The sequence below is a fragment of the Anas acuta genome, chromosome 11, assembly GCF_963932015.1.
Source record: "Anas acuta chromosome 11, bAnaAcu1.1, whole genome shotgun sequence".
Lineage (NCBI taxonomy): Eukaryota > Metazoa > Chordata > Aves > Anseriformes > Anatidae > Anas > Anas acuta.
The window spans coordinates 18,909,587-18,935,487 of NC_088989.1; the positions used below are offsets into that span (position 1 = coordinate 18,909,587).

The 25,901-nt window shown below is 46.6% G+C and overlaps 1 protein-coding gene across 6 annotated transcripts in view; it reads left to right on the forward strand.

Annotated features, from left to right (window-relative positions):
* Window positions 1-394: 394 nt before the first annotated feature.
* The window catches only part of FBLN2 (fibulin 2), a 111,040-nt gene continuing 85,533 nt past the window's right edge, over window positions 395-25,901 (forward strand). For 2 of the 6 annotated variants that reach the window (XM_068694027.1, XM_068694036.1), the window contains exon 1: window positions 19,408-19,563. The gene's annotated coding sequence lies outside the window, so the exon portion shown is untranslated. Of the gene's footprint in view, window positions 531-7,638; window positions 7,761-8,225; window positions 8,369-8,574; window positions 8,722-19,407; window positions 19,564-25,901 lie in introns of those variants that run through there. The other 4 variants (XM_068694035.1, XM_068694031.1, XM_068694034.1 and 1 more) reach the window with 4 other exon arrangements.

Sequence of the window (25,901 nt, forward strand, 5' to 3'; positions counted from 1 at the left end):
TTCCCAGAAACCACAGTATGCTGAGGAGACAGACCCATCTGCTGCAGGTCACAACATCACTGTAGGTTTTTTTTTTTCTTTTTTTTCTTTTTTTTTCCAATGGCTGTAAAACTAACAGGCCGCATTTCATTCTCTCTGGCATTGTTAAGGAGAAACAGGGATATCCCTAAATAGTTTACATCTGTGTTCTGAATCCTGAAGAAAGCACACAGCCAAATTTCAGGAGAAAAACTGGAGACAGCTGTGAAGGGGGCGTTGCTGCTGTCTGTTTTATGGGGTCATCTATTCCCTTCCGTGGTAACAGAAGAACCATATCCAGGGCAATCATGAGTTGGTCTTTGGGTACAAATTAACCAGGGCCTCATAGCATTAGGGCCTTGTTACTTCCCTACCCAACAGCATTCATAAATTCAGGAAAGAAGTATGTTCTGTCAAAGGAATGCATGTTGTATGGACCCAGCTCCAAAGCTGCAGTTTCAGCTAAGGTGGAAAAAAAAAAGGAAAGAGCTCAGCTGGATTTTCCATAGCAGGTAACATTGGGACTACTTCTTAACTTTTAACTGAGATGATTTTGTTTGAACTAGGTGTATTTGTGCAGGATGACATCTCCAAATAGTCCCCATGGGTCTCATGAGATCGTTTTGCTAAGAACTTGGCTAGCTGTGTGTCTGCGCTGCCCAACAACAGGGATGTTTTGCCTCAGTAGATGATAACTTTCACATGTTGTTAGAGATCCATCATGGTAGAAGTCAGTACTAACCGGCTCACATGGCCCTCAGCTTTCCAAGATTTAATCATCGGGTCTCTAGGCTGATTCAAGTTTTTATTAGCTCCACACCTTATCCAATTTGGGAAGCCTCTAATACGAGGCCTTGTTCCTGGCTGGAGGAGGAGCGTGGTCTGCCAGCACTCGGTGACAGTTGCCTGTGTCCACACAGAAGTCACAACATGATTTTACGTGTTGCTTTGGATCATTTGCATGTTAAAACAAGGGAGAAAAGCAGAAGTGACAATTGTACGCTTAAATAACAGCAGGTTAGTTCCTAACCCAAATAGTTGATTTTAATATAACACTAATTTTCTGAGGAGAAGGTGTCGAAAACCAGAGGCTGATGGTTTTTCTAGAGAATAGCTTTGGGGAAAAAAAAACCAACAGACGAGTACTCCGGTGATGCCTACAGCAGCCTGGTGGGATCATGAGGCAGCAGTAAAACCAGCAGGCTGTGCCACATCTGCTGCTGTATTCGTGTACTGCCAGGGGGCAGAGCCAGGCGCTGTGGCACGGCTCTGCCAGCGTCATGGCTGTACTCACACCTGAGCTGGGGCAGCCTCAGCTGCTTAAATGGTAATGGCTTGCAACAGCCACTGAAACGTGTTATAGCAAGGAATTGTCTATCATGCTCCTTCAGGAGAGCAGTGCAAACAGCAAGTGGTGCCCGGGGTAATGCTGAGGGAACAGCCATCTGGGCAGTTTATTTGTATAGCAGGTATACAAGTCCTTAGGAATCCAGGATGGTATTAACGTGAAGAGCCTGGTTTCTTGGTCAGCATACAAATGTTTGTATTGGATTTAGCCACCAGAGGAAAACCATGATCTTTGTGAACTTACAAGGATTTACATGCTTCTTTATCAGAGAGGACCATGGAGTATTTGGCATACCATGGAGAGTACACAATCACAGAGGCTCCTCCTGCTCACAGAGGCAGTAGCCTTGGCCTGTGTGGGCTCAGCTGCGGCCCCCGTGAGGTGTGGGGTCTCTGCCTTGTCCTGGTGGGCCTCTGTGACTGGGGTTATGCCAAAATCCTCACAAAAACTTGGGTGCTGGTTAGGACAGGCTCCTGTGTGCAACTCGTACGGGAGGGCTAAGCAAGACCTGCTGTGTGGAGCAGCTGAGACAAAGCAACAGCTCTGGTTAACAATGGGAAGTGACACAAAGTGCTGCTGGGATGTGAGATCGTAATGGTGGCTTGAACAGCATTTCCCTCTTTATTTGTGAGCACTAAAGATGAGACAGAGGTGCTTTTGTCTGTGATTCTGCCTGGTTTTGAAGGCCTGTGCGTTTCTGGCAGTTTTCTGATAACTCAGGGCGAGGGAAAAGTTGGGGGGCAACTCCAAATAGCAAAGCAGAAAGTTGGGAAACAATAAAATGGTACTTCACGTGCGATGAAACACAGAAATATCAGATGGAAGTACTGCCTTGTCTCAGGGATGAGGACACAATCTTCCCATGGTTGTTAATGGAGAGAGTGATTGGGACCTAGCTGGAAGTGTTCAGGCATACAATTAAATGTCAACAAAATTCATTTATAATTTGGAAAGGAAAGAAGGGGATCCTGCATAGGCTGGTGCATATAAAAAGCATACAGATAACTAATGTTGTGGAGATGGGAGTGAACCCCAAATTTTACAAGAGCAGAAATACGAATGTATGAGAACATGCCTGCAGGGCTGTGTGTGCCATAGCATATGCTGGTTTTGGAAAAATTTTGTCTTGTGGGCACTGTACATGTGGGCAAAGACACTTGACTCCAGCAGCAGCAGCTCCTTCTGATGGTGGCAGGAGATAGATCTGTGCCCACCTTGGCAAATGGAAGAACTGTTAATTTGAAGGTGGTTGTGCAAATGTCAGTCAGCAAGCTGCTGGGAGCAGAAATATTAGCGTGAAGGGAAAAGCTCCTGGTAGTAGAAGATGAACAGGTAAAATTCAACAATTGGGAAGTAAGTAAACTAAACATGTAAGTAAAGGAATGACAGAAGATGCAATTTACTAAAAGCCTGGCAAGTCCTCACTTGCACTAAAGGGCAGGGGATTGGAAAAAAGCTCACACAGTGTTGAGGGAGAGCTAAAAGCTAGCTGCACTGTCTGCCTGGGGCTGACTGTGTGCCCCTGCAGCCTCTCCAATTTCATCCCTTCTCCTCCGCTGGAAGGTGGGGGTGCATCCCCCCAGCTCGGACTGTTGCCTTTCCTCCTGGCTTCACAGTGGCTGCTGAGGGCACGGAGATGGGGCAGACTCCTCCCTCAGGAGAGCTCTGCCCTGAGCTCAGGTCTTGGCCGGACCATGAGAGGCGATGGTCCCAGGCAGCCCAACGGGCACTTTGCTGCCTGTGTTTCCTTTGCCCTCAGTTCCTCAGCTGGGGTTACTGCCTGCCAGTTGCTCAGTTGATGCTCTTTGGAAGTTACCTGATGTTTAATTCCTCCTGTGCTCTGAATTGCTCTTGACTGTGCCACCTATTTGCCCTGTTAGTAAGTGCTCCCAAGTAAATGACCGTCTTGCAATATTAATTTGTTCCACACACCAACGTGGGACAAAACCACAAGGGGACTCCAGGCTTTGAAAAACGAAGTGGCTCTACAAGAAAAGCAATTCAGAGCATGTACAGCCTCAGAGGGTATTTTGGCCCTGCTCACTATTCAGCTGCTGGACTTCTCCACAGTTACTTTCTTCTTCCAACCTGTAGCCACCCGGGCTTTCACACTGGCTGCCCTCCTGCATCCTACCTAGTGCTATATCCAGCAAGGCTGGGTGCAGTGCTGACAGATCTCTGCACCCACGGAGAGACCCGCTGACGCTAGCAGAGTTGGATGTGGGTGCAGAAACCCACATAAAAGGAGCCCACACAGAAAGAGCCCACAGGCTCTGGGTCCTAGTTGGCAACCTTCAGTATTTGTAATGTTCTGCTGACATTTCAGTGCTGTTACCCCTTCTAAATTAAGAGCATGCTGCAGAATCCAAATACAAAGCACCACTCGGAGGGTAACATCACACAATGCAACATGCTGGTGGTCATTCTTATCATGGGTTTTGTTTAGTTTACAGCCTGCATGTAATTTGCTGCAGCAAATCCGAAGTGGATTTTAACAGTCTGCATTAGTCAGTTCATCCACCACCAAAAGAGATAAAGCTGCATCTGTTTTCCACAAACTTTCAAGGTCATTACTGACACACTTTCAAAAAAGAAAACAACAAGGAGGAGTTCATTGTTTCAATTGCATCCTCGACTTCCTCACTGTCAAAATGTTCAGGTACAGAAAACCCTATGAGAGGAACTGGGATTGCCAGAAGGAAATGGGAGAGGCCAGCATGAGTGAGCAGGGAAAATTAAACTCTGCCTGCTCTCTGCACACATGTATGAGTGTCAGATTTGAGCCAGTACTGTGTAATCAGAAATCAGTCCAAACTGACCTGTGTTGGACATGCTGAGCTGGGGCTTCTCAGGAACTTTATCACACGTGATGACAATGAAGGTAACAACCCCTGTAAGGGGCCATGCCATACCTGCCTGTGGGATGAAGGAAGAGGCTGACCTTGGCAGAGGATTTGTCCCGGTAGCATCCATGCTCCAAAAGCTGATTAATTAGGTGACATTTGCTGGTGTCAGAGTGCTGACTTTGGACAGGGGCTCTGCACCCTGCGGAGCAGTAACTGCAGACATGCTTTCTTCTGAAAGGGTGCTAGCAGGACAAGCAGTCATGTCTGCCATGAGATCCATGCTTTCTTTTATTTATTTATTGATGGTGAAGTCTGAGAACAAGGAGTAGTTTCAAGACAGGTTCCAAGATAAAGATTGTTTTCCTACCATTTGTCTTGAAGAGCCTTTTTTTATTTGGTTTGGGTACAACTCTCAGATACTTTCATTAATCTGAAAGAATGGCTCATTGAATGCTGCTTATAAGTGCTCGTGGTTTGTCAGTACATTAAATTAACAGCAAGTCACTGTAGGGCACAGTTGCTCTTCACTTGAAGAATTATGCTCTACGGTTTCACATGTGCAACTTTATTTCCTCCAAGGGCACTGAATGGGTATAGCAGAGTAGTGAATTTGGCCAAATACCTGCAGAAAAACTGGCTGATGAGAAAGAAAGGGGGATGCTGTTTTCCTCCTAAACTCTTTGGGTAGCTAATGCTCACATCACATCTTCTAGTAAACTGTTCCTTCAGCATTCCCCTGCTAGGAGTTCAACCATGGCAAATCTTTGTAAGCCCTGGCGATCAGAAATCCCCAGAACAGCATGAGCTTTTCTCCTCTGGGATGGTAGAGCAGACGCACATTGTAATTGATTTGTTTGGATTGGGATGGTTTTAAATTGTGCAATTTTCCTTTCCTTTGAAATGTGTTAGAATATTGACACTCTGGTATTTCAAAGCAGCCACGTCCACTAAAAGCTATTTCTATGTGACCTGCATGTTTCGTGTGCTTCCCAGCTGTGCACTGCAATAACAGGCATGCTGCTGGATGGCCTGACTTTGGTCAAGAAGGCATTGTTTTCTGTTGCTTTGTGACATCTTCCCAAATTCTGAAAAAAACGTGGTTGGATGAGAACATGTGAGAAAATATTTCAGTCTGGGTCTGCCCACACTTGACAATTGTTCGGCTCTGTTCTGTGGTTATTCAGCCAAAGTAGTAATGCTTTAAAGTGGGAATGCTACAGCCACGTGGAAGAGATAGTCACGGAACAGATGTGGGGAAAACAGTTCCTACAATCTGCAGTGGCAGGAAGAAAGGGGCAGAGGATGCTGGTGATGTGGTTCCCACCGGTCTGCAATTAGGAAATCATTGCTTAGGCCTTTTTTTTTTTTTTTTTTTTTTGTCTGGGATTCAGTAATGCCACACCTTCTTTCCCCTGATTTGATTCCTCTTCTTTGGGGCTTTCATTTGGGAAAGCTCCCGCTGCTTGTTAGCGGGTCGAGCTCTGTAGGCTCAGCGACAGCATACAGAGAGGCTTCCCTGGGGGCCTGGGTTTCCTGCCCGTCTCGTGGAGGAGAGACTGCAACACCAGGTCTCTGCCCTGCGGTGCCCCGTGCAGGGCTCAGAGTTTGAGGATTGCTGAAGATGTGAAAAATGGGTGAATGCAAGTCCAAAAGGACATTTTTCTGCCTTGAGTCAGACTTCCAAAGCGTGAGTTCAGCTTTCCAAAGCTAGTCCCTGGGTGGGTATGTGCAAATCCCCCCAATGAGGGCCGCTCTGTATCCTGTGTGGATTCACACGGCCTGCCTTACCCTTTCAGTCCCCTAACAATGTTTTTTGTCAGCTTTGTTTCATTCAGAAATGATGGATATTTCCTTTTAGCTTCACTTTATAAACTCCTGGATGCATTATTTCTTCACTGTCACTTGGAGTCAAAGCAAAACATTTTAAGTGATCTTACAACATTAGAAAAAAAAATTGCTCTGTTTCTGAGCCACGACTTGGGAAGACTGAGTGAAGGCACTGCCTGAGGACAGGCCACCAACGTAGGACTCCATCTTTCAGTTTGGGTTTAAGACTTCCCAACTTTATCCAGGTGAGTGTTGTGGCAAGGCATAGCAGAGCTGGGCTGATGGGTTCATAGTGACCATTTTGCTCTGCTCTGCTGAGGAGATTCTGCCCTCCCTCTGGGGCTACGGGGCATCTGTTACTGCTGGTTTACACCCATGTGTACAGGGATGAAGTTACTTGACCCAGCACTATGCCCTGCTCTGCCTGTGATTTCCTGACAGAGTCTGGTCCTTCTGTCATGGTTCTCTGCCCTGACAGTGCTGTGGCTCCGCTGCAGCTCTGTCCTCGGGTGTAAACTTCTGGCTACAAGCCTGAGACCTTGTGCACAGCTTCCCTGCACCCTTCCTTGCCTGAAGGTGCACCAGTGAACGCTGTGTCTGTGCAGCCCCTGCAGCTACTCACTCATCTCTGGACACAGTGAGGGCACTGGGAATGCTGTTGTACAGGTGTTAAGGAAGACGTTTAGCTTCCATCTAAATGGGTCTGGCCATTGAGATCTCCTGGTGCCGTTGCCTGTGTTGGCAGAGCACAAGTGGAGGTAATGGTCCTTGGGTATTTTGGGGAGGGGAAACCTGAAAGATTTGACAGAGCCAGGGGTGCCCCTCTTAGACGTGACAGAGGATTTCTGCTCCTGGCTGCTTGTTGAGTGTCCTCCATGGATGTGAATCACTCTGATGGAAGACATTAGCCCTACAGACCTGAAGCTATCACAGCTGTTAACAGCAAAAACTGCTGCTGTGATTTCGGGAGTCCCCTGTACCTCCTGTTTCAGATTATCCCAGCTGTAGGGTGGACTCCAGCAGACTCTCCTGGTGTTTCCCAAAGCAGTGTGATGCAGGGCCTGGGGCACAGAGCCAGCAGATGGGCGCTCGCACCCAGCTCAGCCACAAACTGAATGTGCAAAGCCCCAATGAAATGCTGCTGCTGGCTCTGCTGCTTCCCATCTGCTTGTGGCGCAGCTGGGTGGCAGCAAGTGGCACTCATGGACTGTCACCAGATGATTTAAGGGGGCAGTAAATGCCACCATCAGAGCAGCAGTGCTCACATCGCATCTTTGCTGAGGTGGAGAGAGATCCAAGTCCCCCGGCCTGTTATTCCCCTATTCTTTCTGTGCTTTCCTTTCTCCTTGGGATGAAATTCAGGACTGTGTAAGATCATTTTTGGAGGGTTGATTGTTTCCTCACAAAGTAAATAGCATTTTTTCCTCTTTGGCTAGAGTTACACAATAATTTTGTATAGTTGCAATCGCTTGAGGGTGTCCAGCAGCGACTGGCAGCGCCCCCGTCCCCACGCACGTTGCCACATTGCACAATAAGACAGTCCCACTTTCCCAAGCTTTGGCCGTGTCAGAGACAGGATACCACATTATTCAGAAATGGAAATTCTTACACTGCTACTTTTCCGTAATTGTGCACACATTTTGCCTGTGCAGATTTCAAACTTGCCTGTGAATGGGAGCTGCTGAGGGCCGGAGGCAGTGCACAGTTTCTGCGGGTGCCAGGTAATGCCGCGTTCTGCCTCTCACAGGCTGCGGGCTGGGCGGCGACTGCTGCGAGGAGGAGAGGAGAGGGCAGGAGGAGGACAAGGAGGGCGCAGAGGGACCTCTCCCCTGCCATGGCAGCGATGGGAGGAGGTGACCAGGCGCTGCTGGGAGCCACCAGCTCTGAGCACGCAGTAGCTGCTACTTCGTCTCCTGGTCCCTGGGAAGGTGAAGCCAGCAGCCAGGCGGTGGATGCTCAGCCCTCTGCGCTGGGTGGCTGTCCCCGTTGCCTGTGCCTGGTTTGTGCCACCCCGGGGGCAGCTGGGCCCAGCGTCCCCATCAGGGTGCGATGGGTGCCCAGGTGTGGGAGACAGCTGTGCCTGAGAGCCTGCCGAGGGCGAAGGCACCCGGGGTTATTCTTACAGCCCTCTGAGGGGTGTTTTCCCGATGACACGGTGCTGTAGGGAACGTGTTCTTCCCAAATAATTCTTCCCAAATCAGAGACTTCCCAAAGTCTCTGATTTATACCAGGACGGGTGTCAGTGAACAGTCCGTGTGGGCACATAAATACGCCAGCTGGGCCCTGCTGATGTAACGAGTGGGACTGCAGCCCCCGGGGCTGCCGCCAGGTAAGCGTGGGGCAGCTTCCACCCGGCAAGCAGCCCGGGACAAAGGGAATCCCAAACCCTCCTTCGCCCGCCGTCGAAGCCCCTTCGGCTGGCCTGAGCGGGCTTCACCGGGGCTGCCCGGGGGGGCTGGGTTAGCAGCGGGGGCTGTACCCCCGCTCTTTGCTCACCGTTTCAGCTGGGTGCCGAGCCTGCCCCCGCAGGTGAGCGCCGCACACGGGGCGCTGCCCGCCTCCCGGCCCGGCCCGGTGCCGGTGCTCGGCGGCCCCCCCGGGCAGCCCCGCCGCAGCTTTCCGGCCCCTCCCTCTGCCTCCCGGGGTCCCCTCGCCCCTTCCCGAGCGGAGCGGAGCCGTGCGGTAAGTGCGGAGCCCCGGGCGCGGAGTCCCTGTCGCGACAGAGCAGCGCGGCGACAGCTCGCTGTCGGGGAGTCCCCCGGCCCCTCGGAGCGGGGGACGCGCTCCAGAGCCGTTTCCAGGCTACCGGGATAAATAGGCAAATATTTCCTTCCACTGCTTCTCTTCTCTCTGCCTCTCTTTGTTGTTGTTGTTGTTCTGAAAGTGGCAAATTGTCAAGGAAAAAAAAAAGAAAGAAAAAAGTTGCTGTAGATGTTTCGGGGCTGTTGCTTTATTGAAAACAACTCCCTGGGTGGAGGCGAGAGCAGCCTGCGGTTCGGTGGGAGTGTTTGCAAATCAAATGTCACTTGGAGGTGGGGGAAATCTGGCAGACCCGTTCCGTAGGAGCCTTCTCCAAGTCGTGCAGGCTCGCTGGCCTCATGTGAGCTTAACGAAAACCAACGGGAAGTTTGAAAGGAAAGGGAGAAGATGGATGGGAAAGCAAAGGAAAGTGCTTGCTGCCTGCTTCTGCCGGCGTGCTTGGGTTCCTGGAAAGAGCGGTGCCGGGCATGAACTGGCTGCCCCCTTGGGAGAGCGGGGCAGGGTCCGTGGTGGGGACATTTGGGGGACCAGGCTGGGAGGTGGGCGCAGCAATGCAGCCCCCAGCAGCAGAATTGCTCATGGCATGGTCAGGGCTTGAGCGAGCCCCAGCCTGTTCCGTGCCCCCGTGCCTCCCCTCACCGCATCGCTTTCTCTCATCAATCCAAGCCCATTGGTCTCTGGAGCCGAGGCACCCGCGGGAGCGAGCCCGGAGGTGGCTGGGTTGGGCACACGGTCTGTGCCCCTCCGCAAGGCCCTGGGGGCTTACGGGTGTCATGCAGCGCTGGATTTCTCTTGGGACTTTTGGTACCACAGGAAAAGGTGCTGTCATTGCAGAGCTGTAGCAGTGCTGAGCCTCGCTGTCGCTTTGCACCCAGAGGTGATGAGCGGAGAGGTGGTGCTTGGGAGCGTGTCAGGTCCTCTGACTGTCTAATAGGACCCCCTGCAGCCACATCCTCCCCTTCACTGCTCTTCCGCATAGAAGTCTGTGTTTTGGGCGTCCTTGCCCTTCTGCTGGCAGCGCAGGCTGTGGGCACAGCCCACGTGCAGCTACACACAGCTGTACGGGTAGCTTGGTCAGGCTGTGTTTTAATGACAACAAGTGGTATATGGCGAATAGGTACCCAGTTATTTGAGAAAGATGCAGCTCTGTAGTTAGAAAATACTAACTACAGTAGTGGAGTGGATGAAACTATTTTTAAAATGAAAGATTTTTCCCCGAGTGGCAGAATGGGGCCTATAGAGGATAGAGGCAAAAAAAAAAAAATTTTTTTTTTTTTTTTGAAAAAACAAAACAAAACTGCTTAGGTTCCCAAGGTGTATCACCTGGACCTGTGGAATCGCTTTGAAGACACAGCTAACCCAGCATTAATAGGGCTGGTGTTGGCATAAAAATGTCATCCAAAAATCACACCCTTAATTGGCCTTAGTGTGTTGGCAAACCTTTTCCAGTGCTGCTTTGTCTTTCAACAGCCATATTATTGTAACCGTTTCATGTGTTTTGTCTCGTGGCAAAGGCTCAGAGCAGGATTTGTTGAATTCAGTGCGGCAGCTGGAATCACAGAATGGCTTGGGTTGGGGGACCTTAAAGACCATCTAGTCTAACCTTTTACCTTCTCCAGTGAAGACAAGAAACCAGTGGCAAAGCAGTTGAGGCTTTCAGTCCTGGTGCCACCTCTGTGATTCCTTGTCTGTGGGCCCACTGCAGTAAGCTGCTTTGCAGGCTATGCTGGGACAAGGAGTAGGTAAATGCTTGCTTTAACTTAATCTTTTAATTCAAATCAGTTTCCATGATTGTAAAGATCCTTTACTCTTCTCCTTCCTTCTGTCCATTGACCTCTCTGTCCACTTTAAAACGTTTTCAGTTGCATCAGGTCATTGTGTGGCATTATAGACTTCTAAATTCATCTGACCTATGTGCAGCTGGAAGAAGCTCCCTTTACTTAGATTTGTGCACTGAGTGGTAGGTAGCCTTCCAAGGGTGATGGTGGGCGGTGGGACGGACATTTCAGTGTCATCAATACCCTCTGTCCCACACAGCTGTGCAGCATGGAAGAGCAAATTTAGTTTTGCTGGACAGTTCCCCCAACAAGAGAAGGGCCCCACTGGGGCATTTCCGTGTGGCCAGAACTGCCCAAGCCCTTGTTTTACATCCCTTGTGAAGCAAACCAAGCTTTCTTTTCATAGCTGCCTTCTCTCCTTTATTCTGGGAGGTGACAAATATTTACCATGTCGGTCTCTTTAAAACTGCTCTTTGGAAATTTTCTCATGCCTTGGAGTTTCTTCACCTGGTCTGTGGGTAAGAGCTGGCGTTTATCTGCTCCTGGCAAAACTAGAAGTGTCCCTTAAAATATTCAGAGACTTTTGTGGTTGGTGAAAGGCTTGAATGGGTATGTGCTTTCCTACAGCTGCCTTCAGGCTTTCCAGCATCATACCCTGAAGAAACCAGAGTGCCACTAGCTGGCCCATCAGGGCCTTGGGGCTGCTTGCCTCCTTCCTGAGTCAGCAGCCCTCAGTCCCTGGCCATGCTGTGTTTGTTCTGCAGGCAGCCCTTGTTTCAGGGCTGTAAGCTGCCCCGGGAGGTGGCAGTGCCGTGCCTGCTGGGGCTCCCCTTCCTCCTCTGTCCCGAGGCTGGGCTCCATTGATGTGTTACTGGTCTGTATGCAGATCCCAAGTGGCACAAAGAACCTTGACCCTTAATGACTCTGCCTCTTATCTCTTCTTAGAGGCACCGACAGCCCCTGTGTTTAGGATAAGGCTGTGATATAGTGATACGGTCCCATGCATTCACTTTTGTGTGGCTTTTCCCCTTATTCACTTGCATTAGAAATTTGGATTTCCTGCCAGCTCATTGGCATAATATTAACCTTTCTTTGCTGGATGTGACATGTTGCCTTTAATAACAGGGGCTTGGGTTTAATATCCCAGGAGGTCTGTCTCAGTTCTGTGTTCGTGTAGTTCAGGAGCTAAAAGAAAGAGTCTTCTGAACGGGGCTTTCCAAAGGCTGGTTTGTTTTCTCCTGGTTACATTGCTGTGGTCTTCTCTTAAGAAATAAAATGGTTGAAACAAACACATATCCCACTTAGATATGAAGAAATTGCAGCTTATTTGTGGCCTGGATCAGCTCCTTCTTCTGAACACGATTAGAGCAAGATCAGACCCTTTGTGTTACCCTTTCATTCTGGCATGTTACAAACCTAATATATTGTTCATGAAAATTAAGTTGTGCTAATTACATCTCCTGGTCTGCTTTAAGAGTCATACATTCCTGTCTGACTTGCTTGCTAATGAACTCTGTGGATCGAATCCAAACTCGGGGAGAATCTAAAGCACCGTCGATGATCTGAGCACGCAGCTCGAAGCACCAGGCTTCGTTGTCCAGATGTGACCCCCAGCCCAGGGGCTGCTGCAGAAACAAATGTTAGACTGGGAGATGCTGCTGACATTCACTGCTGGGTGCTCTAGATCCTGTGGCTCTCACCAGCACGGCCTCCTTTCTGTGAATGAAGGCAGGCAGTGACAGCCAGGCTGGCCGAACCGGTGCTTGAGGGCAAGTCATGAAGGAGGGTAAGCCATGCTCCTCAGCAAAGTGAAGCTTTAAAAGTTGTCCCTCCTCACTCCAGAGGCTTCTGTCCTGCCAGTTTTGGTGGGAGTTTCTTTGTTAGAATTAAACTTTGGTTCAGTTCTTTTTTTTACTTGACTCTGGTGAACAAACCTTGGAGACAAGGAGCTCGTTTCTTCCTGTATCAGCAAAATGTTTTAGTGACTGCTAACCCCTTACACCTGTACATGGCTAGGCAAAGGAGGGTCCTAACCTGGTTTTGTCTAGACTGGCGATGCAGAGAGAGAGAGAAAGCAATTCCTGGGGCTCAGATACATGACTTCTTGGAAACAGAAACTGTAACAGCAAAGGCTGTATCCCCAACAGAGCTGCAGAAGGGGTCTTGTGGGTGTTCTTAAGCTACCTCACTGCAAAGCCAGCCAGGTTAGCTCTAAACCACCTTTGTTTTGACTTAAATTAGCTGAGTCTGCAGTACGGCAGTGAATGTTCGCTCTGTCCCTCCTGCCAGACGTGCGGCGGGGGACTACCAGCCGGCTGCTGGTCCTCAGCCAGCTCCTGCTGCAGCCTCTCCAGGAGAGGCCATCTGGGCGTCCCCTGGGCTTCTCCGAAACGAGAGCCGAGCCCTTTGTCCAGCATCAATTTAAACGTGTTTGTCAGATGGGATCGGTTTAAGATGTGCCCCACACACTTATGTTTGTGCTGTCCTTAATTTCAGCTTGACTCCTATTCCCCCTGCTCCTGGTTCGGGTCCTGTTAACAGTTCCTTCTGGGAAATTTCACAAGTCACCGGTGCCCTGCAGCAGCCACCAGGTCTGGGACCAGCTGGGCTCCTTAAGGGTGTCTCTGTGGTGCAGACAGAATAGCTTAGACTTTAATTTGCTATTTTACCCATGAAAGGACAGGCCTGCTTAGTTACCTGAGGGTTTGTGAACCGTTTAAGATGATACTGGATATGCATGCATAGGAAGAGATTTTGATGATGCCTATGAGATTTTTATTCCCTTTTAAATTAAAATGCAATTTGTTGTCCATGTTTCTGTGACAGTCCCATCCTAAGTGTTTTATAGAAACAACTTCCAGGACTTTTGCTTTTCTCTACTATGCACTGGACTTTGGAGACCAGATTACTTACCAGAAGAAGAGATGGGAGCTGGAAAAATACTGTTTTGTTGGTGTCATAAATACTCTAGATACGAAGGAGACAGAATACCTTTAAAACTCTGCAGTGTTGCAGAGCCTGAATCCTTTTCATGGGAGAATGCTACTTTAAATATATGTCTGGAAAAAAAAAAAAAAGACAAAAAAAGAAAAAAACAAACACACAACTTCTGCAAACGATGTGTTTTCTTAAGGAATTAAAAACAACTGTTTGGAAATGATTAATTATTGTAACATGTGAGCACTGTAACGTTCCGTCCGTTCGCAGTAGTATTTCAAATGATTTAAAGTTGTTTGCTCAAGGTTTGCTTTTACCATGTCATTAAACGTCGTGGATTTTTTCCAGCTGTCCTCCACAAACGTATCACCCGTGATGGATTTTGCATGAGAACGGGCTGCCAGATTTTAATTTTGATACCAATTTTGTTTTACTTTTGATACAGTTTTGCTTTGCAGAACACACTGCTGGCTGGGACGATGCGAGCAGCAGTGGTCAGGCTGAGCTTTGGGGCCTTGTTTGCACCTTCTGAAAGCCCCGAGGATGAGGTCAGGCACGGGCAATTACCCGTCCCCTCTGACTGCCACCAGATCTCCCCTGGCAGTGGTTGTGGCCTCCAGCAGGAGGTGGCAGCCCTCCTATCTGCTGCCTGCATACTCTGAGCACTTCCTAAATTGCTTTGGGGCAAAATCAAGTGGATTATCTCAAGCCACTGCTTAGACTATTGAAGATAATCCTGCTGGCTTTGGGCTTTGTCTTTTTCCTTCTTGAGGTGAGTTGGGGAAGACAGGAGGAACTGCTGTGGGGTGCAAGGCTGCTGGCAGGGGTCTGCTCTGCAGCACAGCTGGGAGGCAGGAGAGGCACGGCGGGTTTGCTAGTGGCTTGATGAAGTCATTCATCAGAAGAGATCTTTCTTGTTGAGCTGCTGAGGCTTGCCAGGGGCTCTTCCAGGCCCGCTGATTTTTTTTTTTAACCACCCTTACTCAGTTTTTGTTGCCAGAACATTTACGTTTGGTCACGTTTTTCCAATTCTAAACTAATCCGCCTCAAGTGTGGAGCTCCATCAAATAATCAATGTAATCTAACATCCGATTATCTTGAAAGACTGGGTATGATTAGTGCATAAACCTTGGACGGCCACTTGGAAAAGATATAACCTGATACTGCAGAGAGCAGATTGATGTGGGGGATTACCTCTCAGCCCTGAATGGGTAAATAGCATAAACGGAGCCACTCGCTAAGAGGAACTGCTGCGTGCCCTGAAACATCACAGCGTGCCTTCAGAGCAAACCAGAGCTGCAGCCTGCTCCCTGACGTGCTGTTTGGTTTCTGGCACAGCTGCTTGCTTTGAGCCAGAAGGGTATGCCCTGTGGAAAGTGTCTGAAATCATTCGTGGGCCTTGGTAAAATGCAGACGTTAACAGCAAGAGTGTGAATAAGCAATCTCTCTCTCTCTCTCTCTCTTTTTATTAAGACTTTTGCATTCTTTTCAAAGTGTTGACATAGTACACTATGCCCTGGGGTGTTGCAAGTGTCTGAATATTTAGGATGTGTAAAAGACCATGATCATGCAGTAACATCTCTTCAGTCTGGGCAAACAGGTTCATTTGAGTGCTTCACTTTTGTTCTTAAATTTAAACAAAATGAACTAAGATGCTGTAAGCAAAAAGGAAACTCACTGGTATATACTTACTTTACTAACATCTATCCTGTTAACAGTGGAAAAAATAAATGAGCACTTTATGATGATAATCCTGAAGCTGAAGCATGCCTCTAGACTAGACAGTGTCACATTTGATTATAATTCTTGGCTACATTGCTGTAGTCCCTGTCTGTCTGTCTCTGAGGCCAGAAATGCCTTTTTGTTACGTGGCTGTGCAGGGCTGGGCACTGAGATACCCGCTGTGCAGCTAGGCTCCAGGTGCTGCCGTGGGTGAGGTACGTCTCTGCACTGGAAAAAGGGTTTTAACAGGCAGCGAAGTGTGTGTCAGGCAAGCACGTGTGTGTTTTAAATAAAGCAGTCTCCACTGGGTTTAAAATGAAATGTTTCCATTTCTTTTTAAGCCTGCTTTCCTAAAACTCATTTAAAGAGACTCAATAACATCTGCCATCAGTGACATCCTTACGTTTGGGCTCTAGCCCTGTGAGCACCAAGCCCATTTGTATCAGTCACTGGGACGGGGCACAGGGTTAGGTGTTCGCAGGCAAGCGTTCAGGCAGCAGCAGAGCCCGTAATTGTGCAACAAGGCCAGTAACTTCTTCGAGCTGTTGTTCAATGGCATTTTTCCTGATGGGCAAGTTAAGTAGGTCTTGTTTCCTCACGAAAAGAAAAACTAAGTTAAAGGAGAGAAATGCTCTCTGCAAATCACATCCTGTTTCTATCCTTCAATTAGCACAGATTTGGGGTTGCAGCCTGACTGCAGTCCATCTGACCTGCTTCCCCTCCCCTCCTTATTGACACTGATATTAGAACTATGGGAAAACTTAGCCTGCTGGCAAAATGGGTGGAAAATCAAATGTTTAATGTTTTGCTTGAACATTTTGTGGTTTCTCCTGAAATTCTTTGTCTGAAACAAAGGATGTTCTTTGTTCTTTTTCGGGGGGTTGTTTTATTATTTGAAAAAATCTGCAGTGTCATTGTAGATTGCTGAAGTTTCTACAGAAATGGTATCAGTTCTCCACATCTTATTTTTCTTTTATTTATTTTTTTAAAATACCTGAAACAAGGAAGGACAGTTAGAAAAGATGAAAAAAAAATTGTCTGATTTGACAATGAAAGATTGTTCGTTGGCAGATTCTTACAAATGCATTCAGAATCAAAATGTTAGTGATTTGGAAAAATCTTGAAATACAGTAATTTCACATGACCTCCCTCTTGGAAGCTTCTATGGTTTTGCATTCTTTGCTCCAGCACTATTCCCACTGAAGAAATGCTTTAAAAAATAAAGAAAAAAAATAAGAAAAAAAATTATTTTTTAAAAAAACATCATTCCTTGCTTCTTTGGTACCGCATTAAGTTGTGTTTATATAGCTTAATCTTATCCTGATTTATATGATCAGAATTAAGCTTTTATGGATTTGTTTGGAGTCTGGAGAAGATACGAACTGAAGCACAAGACAGTCACAGTCCCACGGAGCCGGCGGGCGGTGGCTGCGTGGGGACACGCTGACCCCTGGCCATGCAGCACTGCAAGCGCTCCCAGCTCCTCCTTGCCACTTGCAGGCCTGAGGAGCAGCGATGGGCACAGGGACAGGCTGGAGGCAGCAGCTGGAGCCCTCTTCAGAGCTGCAGCTGGGATGGGGGTGTCTGCAGCCCCAGGGTGCAGTGAAAAAGAGCGAAGCCCTGGGTGCCAGCAGTGGCAGGGCTGCGGGGGCTGCCCCTATGCCTGGCACGCTCCATGCCTGCACAGTGCTCAGAACAGGGTTTTGTAGCCCTAAGGGGCTCTCTGAAGCAGGAGAAAAATGGTGGCTTGGTGACAATGTGGGTGAAGGGACCTCCTGGTCGCACCTTCTGCCCTTTCAGTCAGACTTGATTTTACCATGACGCTAGCCAGAGCTGTTAAGTAGCTATTAGTTATCACTCAGGCAGCATCCTTTTGTTATTTCAGAATTACTGAGATACTTAATTAGCTGTTCATTAACTGCCTTAGACAAAAATAAGATCTGATTAATCATCATTTCAGCAAATTATAGCCTGTTCTGCAGGCTACTGAAATTAAGCACTGAAGGGCTGGCTTCCTGCAGCGAGCTGTGACCTGCCCCGGCTGCGCAGCCCTCGCTGCCTGTCACTGACCCAGAGGGCTTGAGGTCCGTGGAAATCGGTGGGGTCACCACCTGGGGGGCGTGGATCCGTGTGTGAATGGGGTGAGGACCATGGAGCACTGCCTGTGACACAGCAGACATGGTGGCAGTGCTTGGCAGAGGGCCGCGCTCTGAGCGCACACACAGCCAGGCAGCAAGAGAGATGTCTGGTGGCCACCATTCCTAACCTTTGGGATCACTTCCTTTTGCTTACTTTTTTTGTAAGCAATATCCATTGTAACTGATCAAGATCAAATTTCCAAGCTGATTGAGATCTTGAATGCATAATCGAAGACTATAGTTTTCTTTAAAGTAGTCCTATAGGGTATGTTATTTCTTGTTTTATCTCACATGCATTCTGATTTCAAACATAACTGATTTTAGTTAATTATTCACCAGGGAAGATGGAACTGGCACCTTTGGTTTAGAATAAACTTGCTTATCCAATGGCCTAGAGTTTGAAGAAAGTAAAACTTCAGAAGCATCATGGGATCATTAAAATCCCACACAAGGTATTTGCAGGTATTATAAAGCCAAGCCTATAAAAAGCAGGTTCCTTACAAGAAATTGCTTTGCATTCTTCTGGACAAGAATTAAAGCTCCCCCAGAACTTTCCTGTTATTGGCCATCTTTGTGTCTTTAGATTCTTCCTTTTTCAAGATCCCTGACTGTTGCTCCCCTTTAATCTCTCCTAAGGGCTCCTTCCCAGCCTTTTGAAAGCAGCTCTAGCTGTTCCCTCCCGCTGCCCAGGCTTGTCCAAGACCGTAAATAGAAATCACCCATTTCTTTAGTGAGCCCTTGCCAAGTGGGGCTGGATGCCCCTTCAGCCTTCCTGTGTAATTTGATTTAGGAGCGTTTGAAACACTGACAGTATTGACACTGGGATTACGTGTAGATTGCATTCAAGGAAGTTGGGAAATAACACAACCATTGACTGCTTGGGCTTTTCCCTTTCCAAGGCCTAAAAATTGAGGAGAAAGTTGCGCCAGGTCAGTACTGGTTGTAAATCACCCGGGTTTTGGTGTGCTGTGCTCAGGACCTGATGGTGTGGTTGGGACTGGATGAGCGGGAGTGACAGGGCTCAAAGACTGCTCTGTCTTCTGTGACCACGCTGCTCTATGTGTGTTTGGCAGCTTCACTGCTGGTTTAACTCTTCCCAGTCCAAACTTTGGGAAGGAGAGGCATTTCCTCCCCCTCTGCAGTGCAGACTTCTCATCATTAAGCATGGAGTGCCCAGTTCTGGGCTTTTCTCTACAAGATGGACATGGGGCTCCTGGAGCGAGTCCAGCAGAAGGCTATGAAGATGATGAGGGGACAGGGGCATATCCTACGAGGAGAGGCTGAGAGAGCTGGGCCTGGTTAGCCTGGAGGAGAGACAGCTGGGCAGGGATCTTATCAGTGTGTATTGAACTGGGTGGTCCCCAGAGGTCCCTTCCAACCTCAGCCACTGTGATTCTGTGATGTGACTGCAAATACAAAACAAAAGTAGACCGATGAAAATAGAAGAACCTTAACAGAATAATTAACAGAAAGAAGTTTTGTTGCTGTGTGTGGAAAGCTTTATTTTGTTAACAGAAGAAGCTGAGAGGGTTTCTCACTGAGCTGATGGCAGCACTGGAGAGGAGTGGTTGGGAGTCTTGCAGCATGCCCCATTTAACGTCTTCATTGCCAGAGGTCCCAGACCAGATGCCTGAGCTTCACTGGGGCTCACTGGGCCTTGCCAGAGTTGTCTCTATGAAGGGCCCTGTATGGTTGTGGGGACAGCGGTGCCCCCAGCACAGTGGTGGTGGCCCTGGGCAATGGGACTGGCTCCCTTCAATGTGGGGCATTGTGCCCCACTATGTGCCAAGCACCCCAGGAAGGGGAACCGTGGTCATCAGTGGCTGGGTGCAGCCCCTGTCCTGGGATTTGCAATTTGGGAATGAGCTCTTTAACAGCCCCGTGCATGTGAAGGAGGCAGCCCCGGTGCTGCCCTGGCCATACCTGGGTCAGGCGGTCGCAGGCAGAGCTTTGAAATGCGAGGCAGCTTCCTCAGGCATCGCGGGGGGTAAAAAGTGAATTAACCATATCATAGGCACATGGTACTTCCCTGCTCAGATTACACTACAAAATCTGGGCAGTTCCTAAGATAGAGCTGGAAAAGGGGATTTGGGAGTGTGAGCAGCACTTGGAGCAGAGCACAGCTGACATGGCTGGGAACAAAAGGTGATAGGAAAACTCACTGCATCTACAGTGCTGCACATCCACAGGTCAGCAGAAATCTTTCCTAACTGGACGTTTGTTGCAAATTTGTTGGGAGAAGCGTAAAATAACTTTGTTTGAGTGCTGGCTTTGCTTTGTGCCTTATTTTCTGCTAGTTGCAAAGATTTTATCTGGCTGTGTTTACTCTTTGATTTTGTACTCTGTTTTCCAGATTTACTTTCTAACTCTTCGTGATACTATGAAACTTTTGCTAAATATCTTCGGTTTAATTCAATTTAAAGACTTAAGTAGGTAGAGGCGGGTTTGCTTTGTTAGGTAAGACTGCATCTGCTCTGCGTATGGACAAAGCTTTTTGCAGTACGGTTTTCTGCGAAATACTCCATAAGCAACACATGTGTGCTAGTGCTGTTAGGCAGAACTTCACCGAGCTTTTTTTCACTTCTCGTCAGAAGTGAGCTTCTTACAAAAGCAATTATTTTTAATGCCGCTTCTGGCCTTTTGACTGTGGATTCGGGGAGCATTTTACCTCACATACTGAAGCAAAAGTTAGGTTTGTTTTTGTTAATGCAAGTCAAGAAGTAGCAATGATTCGGTGTGACAGGCTGAATGTGAGCCATATGAGCCGAGCTGCACAAGCATAAAGGATGATTGTGCTGCAAAATATCTCCAAGTAATTTGGATTTTGACACACTTACCACTTCTCAGGTTGCATTTCCCCCTCCCCACCGCTCCTGCCCTTCCCCCACCGCCAAGGACCTGATGGGATGGAAACGTCTCTGCATTGTCTCTGGGAACTGTAATGCTTGGGCTGGAAGTGCGCTGCTTCTGCAAATTTCATTGTAGCAATGTGAGAGCTTCACAAAGAGATGGTAGTAATTGTATAAGCTTACGGATGTAGTCTTAAGTAACAACTCCACAGACACAGCTCAGGCTTTAGACGCTAATTCTTACCGCTTTCAGAGTTTCAGGGTCGGTGGTTTCTCCGGTTCCCCAACAAGTCCTGAAGCACGCTGCCATATAGCACTTTTCTGATTTAAGAAGTGCAACTTGTGCACTGGGACGGAGAAGCATAGCTCACACGCAGCTCCCGGCGTGTGTGACGAGAGTTGCATGTTAGGGAGGACTGCTTGTCCCCAGGCAGCCCGGAGCACCGGGCACGGTGCCACTCAGCCCCTCTCTTGGGCGGAGGATTTTGCAGTGCCATTTTTTTCCAATTAAGCACTATTGATTTCTTTTGCGTGCTCCATTTTTTTTTTTTTGGTAGACTTCTATTTAATTGTGGTTTCTCTGTATGGATGGCAAAATAAGGCTGTTTTCATGTTAAATGATACATAGCCATAGTAGGATTTTATGCCCAACCCTTTTATTGATTAAACTTCTGCATTTTGAAGTAGAAAGGAATAAAAAGTAACAGTTCATTTCTGGCTAGGGTTTCTTACCAATAAGTGAAGTGGTGTGTGTGTGTGTGTGTGTAAGTGCAACATATGTCATATTTTATAGATGTTGCATTGATATTTTAATGGCTCTTAAACTTAAAGATTGAATTCTATTCTCTTAGAAAGTTTATCATGCAGATGCAACAAATGCAAACCAGGATAAATGACAACAGAATCTGTTTTTTCAGTGAATCTGTTCTAACCCATTGGACCACTGCAACCCCCCTGAGGTCATTAGAAAGGATCCTGCTAACCCTGATGGAAGTGGGGATAAAGTCAAGCATTAGGATGGTCCTGGTTGTGACATGCCTTTGCTGCTTAATGTAATATGTGATGTTTTTAAGGAAGCAAACCAAAAATAATACATTGGATACTATTTATAAGGCAAAATCCCAGCAAAATATCTGTCATCAGGTTCCAAATTATTCCTTGCTTCCCTTTAACAATGAGCTATCCATTATATGGTCTTAATTTATGGAATGTTAAACAGTTTTTGGCGTTACTGTGCCCCTGTAGGAAGAACAGATGGTACTCTGAATGAGTTTTGCTATGGGATAAAATGTTCCAGGTCTTCAACGGATCGTATCCATCTGTAAGAAAGGAATAGAATTTGTGTAAAATAAACAGGGTATAGTCAAACAACTTGAAATCCTCTGCTGAAGGAAAAACAGCGTCTGTAGGCTGAAGTGGTAGTATGCATTGGAAGGTAACATGGAAAGCTATTGCTTAACATTGCTTTAAAGGTGAACTTTTACTTTACTTAAATATCCCAAAGGGAAAATCATATTTCTGAGGATTTGGAAGGCAGTGGTGAGTATATAACATGGTCAATATATACTGACAGCAGTCTCTGCATAAAAAGAACATGTTACATTTATAATCAGATAGATGGGCAATGTCTTCATCTTGTCTCCATGCAATGCAGTTCTGCCTTATCTGATTTATAGAGCTTTGGCTCTCTGAGAATAGTGTGGAAGTGATGAAGACTCAAATAATGACAGTCATCACACCAGAGTGTAATATAGCTAAACTTACAGAACCGAGCAGAACATCTCCATCATGATCCACATCTTGCACCCCCCATAAAAGCTAGTCATACAGGTCAAACAGTGGATTGTGAGAATTGCCAGAAGTTGCACCAATTTCATTCTCCATTCTTCTAAATGACAGGATCTCTTAGGATGATGAACCTCCATCATTTTTCAGAGCTCTACTGACATTCTGGCTGCTAGCATTTTGGGGAATGATGGCTTTCTTCTCACTGGCCTATGCACTTCGGTGGCCCAGGTCTGGTGAATGAATTTCACTTTCCCTTTATGTCTCTCTCTCAATTCTATAAACTTTGGTCTTGTTCCTTGTAAAGTTTTCCTTTGCAGATTGAAAAATCACAGGTTCCTCAGCTTTATCTACCCCAAAATAAGGTAATTAATTGTCTAAGGTCCTCATAAAGTGAATAAAGACAAGTACACTTCTAAGGGGCAATCCACACATCTTAAAATGGACTATTAGTAACACTAATTGCCCTCCAAAGTTTTACCCACCTCTTCACTGACTGTAGAAGAAGCTTCATCAGTTGAGGTAACTTCTAGAAAACTGAATTTAAACGAAAGCCTTGTTCTTTAGAGAATTTAGATTCATGGACCCCTCTGTTCTTGTTCTTTGCACTTTGAGTAGCTAAGATCACTGTACCAGCAGCTTCCATTTAGAAATGATTCTGCAAAATTTCTAGTACCCTTATAACGATTGGGTATCTGATGAAAATCCTCCCTCTCCCAATCTCCCAAATCAGTCAGATGGTTGTGAACGTCTGACTGGGCTGCCAGAGTGTTTAAAATCATCCTGGGGAGAGGTGAGGTCGTGCCACAGGAAGGCTCTCTGCAGGTGCCTTTTTCTGCTGGATGGCTGCTTGTTACTGCAGGTTCGGAGGCCGTGTTTGTGGCAGCACTAGCAGAGGAGTCTGAGGGAAGGCTGGACAGCTGGAATAGCTCTGCTCTCACTGCGAAGAATATGTTGTAGTCCTAATCACTTGTGTTTACTTTTTTTTTTCTTCTTTTTAACCAAATGTCATGTGATTTTTAGGAGACTTTGTTTTATCTTTTGCGTATTAGTGACTTTGTCATCTTAATTTTTCTTGCCAGCCTTGTGCTGGACTGTGGAGAAGGGAGTGATTATCAGCTCATTCTTCATCCTTTGTGTTAATGGTTTCTTTCCCCGTGCATAAATCATCTTAGAGTTGTAGATTTTCTTTAGCTGGAAAATAAAATAGCTTCCTTCCCTTACAGGAGAAACACTGACCAGAGTACATATATAAATTTTAATGTACCAAGAACAGCATCAACAACAAATATGTTGTCAAAGGGAATGAAATATTCTTGTTACTTAAATGATATGCACCTCTGCAAGGTAACATACAGAAAATTATTCAGACTGTATTTTATGTTAGTGGGAGCAGCTGTATGCACATAATTTAATGCAGAAGTAGACCTCTAAGCAGTAGATTGCTCTGGATTCTCTCTCCAGCATAGGAGAAATACCTGGATGTCGCCTGGCATGAAAAGCAAAGTTTACATCATTTCCTCAGAATCCTATACGAGGAGATGGAGATAGGTTACCTTTTCATATACTTGAAAGGATCTGACTTTTTCTCATAAATACTGGAGAAAGTCTGGTTTGTTCCTTCAAAGGATGTTTGTTCCATCAAAGTGATGAGACTTGTTTTCTTCAGGGCAGCAGTTAAAATAAAATTTCATTTTTGCTAAATATCTTATAAAAACATAGCATGTTTCCTTCTAGAACAAACCCAAATTTTGTAGTATCAGCATTTCTGGATTGCTGAAAGTTTTAGTTTATGTTCTGCCTTTATTTGCAAGTTGTTATAGGCTAACTTGTATTTGTTGATCATCAATAACTTGAAATATTCTGGAGTATGGGTTGCATACTTACACAGGAAACCATACTAGCTTCCTCTGGTAATAGAAAATGTAATGTATAACTTACAAAGTAAACAAAATTTGCTCTTCTAATATCATTCTGGTTCGTAGGGTAAATATTGTACAGAACCACAAATCATTATGACCACAAGAAGAACTGCATACGTGCATCTGAGAGCAGAAGTTGAGTAAACGTATTTAGATGCAGAGCAAACTGTTTGTCATCTGAGTGTGTCAGTGTGAGATTCTCTACAGACTACCAAAAATAGACCCCAAAACAGTGCTCTTAGCTTCAGGAAATTATCCTCATATGCCACAGGAGTACAAGAAATACATGCCTTTATATGTTCATATGTATCTGTGTATGTTGAGCATGAAATAATACTAGATACTTTGCTTTCATGAGTTTCAGAGTACCAGTCAGTGCTTTCCTTTTATGATGAACCCTAAATAGCTTTAAATCTGTTTGGGGTTGGTTATAAATGAGTTCTAATGAGGCTACCTCACCCAGAATGCTTCTCTAGGTTTTAGCCTTCAGTAAATGAGGTAGTATTCATTACTGGCCTTAGCATCTCTTGGAGGGTAAGCAGGGCCCAGGGCAGAGTCCATCCAGATGCTCTCTGGCAGGTCTGTCTGTAAGACATGTTCCTGGTCAGCATCAAGTTCAGTTCCTATGGCTGAGTGCTACAGCAGGTATGATTAAAGCTCTCAGGCAGCTGCACATGTGTTCTGGGTGCCTGTGACATGGGTTGCTTGTCACGTTGCCTCAAGGGCTCCCCGGCCCCGCAGGAGCAAAGCTTTCCCTGCCCTCGTGCTGAGGCAGGGGATTAGGGGACAGGTTGCTGCCCAAAAGCAGGAGTCAGGCAGCAACTTCCAGCTTCTTTTACACAACTCTTCAGTCTTGGAGGATCAGCAAAGAATAACACAGGGTGGAAGATGGGAGGTATTGTGAGGGTAACTTCTATTAGTTACATCTGGCATTATTGTTGTCTCTGAATGGGGGGCTCCAAGATGAAATAACAGAGCAGGCATCTTTTCACGTTTCAGTATCCAGCAAACCAAATTAATTCCATTATCTTTTATGGAAAGTTTGCACAGGAACGATTTTGATTGATGGATTACATCTGTGGCTGCTGACTGATTAGCAGCATGATAGATGTAGGCTTCATTTACAGGGATTTGCTTTCATTCATGAGGAAAAATTGAAGGTTTCTTTCAAGCACGTTTTTTGCATTAAAACTTTTCAAAGTGCTCAACAAATGGTAGGCTTTGATTTCCGTTTGCTTAATGCCTGTGGTAATTAACATTTCTGTGAGAACATTTTAACCAAATGTTCTAGTTTTTTCTCCATTAAAATAATATATTTTTTTTTTTTGCTCTAGCTAAAGAATTTAATTGGTATATATAATGACTCTTATTTGGGATTTCTTTTGTCACCATATGAGAGGAATCTGTTCCTGTAGGATTGATCGTTGTTTCTTTTTCTGGACTTTATTACTTTCTGGTTGGCAGTGTGCCTCATGGTGTGTCTAGCCCACTCGGTACAGATGTGCTCTGTCTGCTGTCCGGTGTCTCATGGCATGGGTGGGGAGAGGGCATGTATGTGAGTGCCGAAATAAACCCAAATTTGTCTTCCTACCAAAAGATGTCTGGGCACATGCTCTACCAGATTCAATAGCTGAACAGTTTTCAGTGGAAAGTTATAAGTCCTTAACCCAGCCTGTCTTTGGGGTTGATTGCTAAACTCTGTGTCCTCCTTCATGGCTTGTAGAAATCCAAAGGACAGGGAAATCACAAAATGGGGCTGAGCAGAGGCAGGAAAAAGGAGATGACTGTTTAGCAATACTGGTACCAGTTTCTCTTGGGAGATGCATCCACCTTCTTGTCTTTTATGCCTCCATTTCATCCTGTATCCATGGTCCTTGCATGCTGGTCTGGGCACAGACTGGCATCTGGCAGCAGAGGCCCTGTGCACCCTGTCCTGCATTGAAGATCTTGGTTCATACCAGCTAACTCCTG